Below are 1,970 nucleotides of genomic sequence, written 5' to 3' on the forward strand. Positions count from 1 at the left end.
TGTAAAAAATACATTGCTTTAGAATATTCCTAGTATTTATATGGTGTATATAAATAATACTTGCTTTAACGAGACAGCGAATAGGATATTAGCATAGCGCCCGAAGATTAACCTCGGTGAAACTAGGTGTGATATCACCGGACGAGTTATTAGCCTGATTTAGACTACTATACGTTAAGCTTAGACTACTGATTATATTATTATTATTCATTATTACATTCATTAATTATTACTATTATCAATAGATACCGTGGAGTCATCATAGTTACAATTGAGCGAGTCCCTACAGACCGGGGCGGAAAACTATTGATAGCGGGCAACGCAGAAGCGTTAATGCACCGTGGAGAGTGTATGAGCAAGGCAAGGAAAGCTAGCATGCTCGGAGTAGCTGGTCTTTTGATTACATTATAAGATGGTTTCAAAATATTGATAAACTATGGCAACCATCAAGTCCGAACAGGAAGTAGACACGTTCGATATCGAATAGGTTCTACCCCTCGCGTACGTAGCGACGTGTGATTCGTGACTCAGTTTACAGGAAATTAGGTTGAACTCATTCCATTGCACAGAGCCGTATCGCCGCTAAATATTGAACTAAGCAAAGTTCATAGGTCGTCGCAGTCTACCCACGGCCCTTCTAGTCCTCAACACCGCCATTTAACACCACTCCCCTCCCCTCGCCCCACCTGCAGATGACTCGGCCCTAGGTCCTACATAACAATCCTCACCGACGACGACACGCCTGAGTCACAAATACTTGCAACGCTCAGCAGCGACCGAGTTGTCCGGGTTGAAAAGCTCTAAAATTTTAGCATCGATAATAGCGCCTCTGCTTCGCTAACATAAAAATTCTAACGGCTCAACATAGAGTAGAGAGACAGGCATCCAGCATCGAAAATATATAATCTAAACAACGGAATAAACGTTCCCAAAAAAAAAAAAAGGCTGAAGATATCCCAATGGGCTGGCGTATTTGCTGGCGGTAATAAGGCCTTACCTGACGAAGCCGATCAAGTGGTACGCCCACACCGTGCCGCAGCCCGGTAGGCGAGCTGATCTGTGTATAGTTGTTGGTCGCAGGGCATGCTACAATATAACTGTTGTATTAGATTGTTCGTTACTCGTTTATGCGTTATAAGAAAGTACAGCTGTTGTATAGTTGTTGTGCGCAATGCATGCTAGCAGGGATATATCACTGGCTCGTATTATTGTTGTACTGTTTATGTTATATAAAGTACAGCGTGCTTGTATAGTTGTTGTTCGCAGGCTATCCGGGCTCACTATAAACTCGTTGTACTAATTGTTGTACTGTTGCACGTGTTACAAAGTACAGCTGTTGTATAGTTGTTGTCCTCAGGCACTGCTAAATATAACCTGTTGTGATAATTCGGTTGTACTGTTTATGTTATAAAGTTGTCACAGCTATTGTATAGGTTGTTGTGCCGCAGGCTGCTACACTATACACTGTTGTATAATGTTTGTAAAACCTGCAAAGCTGTTATCATTGACAACACTGTTGAAATATGCCTGCTGTACGCAGGCTGCGAATGTTGGCATATTGTTAAAAACGCACGCTCGCTCAAATGGAACACCAAATGTGCGTGATGCCCACTGCGCTTGTAGCGGGCGCGGTTACACTGCGGCTATTTAATAGACTTGTACCGCGCTGCCGTACATACGCGTGATTCGCTTCCACGCACATCGGTTGACGACGTGGGGACAGTCAGCGAGATTCCGCTTGCGCGAAGTCTGTCGCAGGACATGTGTTAGCAAACGACAAGGCGTGCTCTGTCTCTCCTGTGCCGTAATTACGCACACGTCATCGGCCGCAGCTTCGTGGCGCGCCAACACGATGACGCGCTGGAATTGTGCGACACCAATTAAACTGTCAACGCGCGCTATTCTGTTCGAGCGCAGCGGTCCGGATATATCCGCTTATACTATATATATTATATATAGTAATATATATA

This window comes from Priapulus caudatus, unplaced genomic scaffold (assembly GCF_000485595.1).
Source record: "Priapulus caudatus unplaced genomic scaffold, Priapulus_caudatus-5.0.1 Scaffold72, whole genome shotgun sequence".
Taxonomy (NCBI): domain Eukaryota; kingdom Metazoa; phylum Priapulida; class Priapulimorpha; order Priapulimorphida; family Priapulidae; genus Priapulus; species Priapulus caudatus.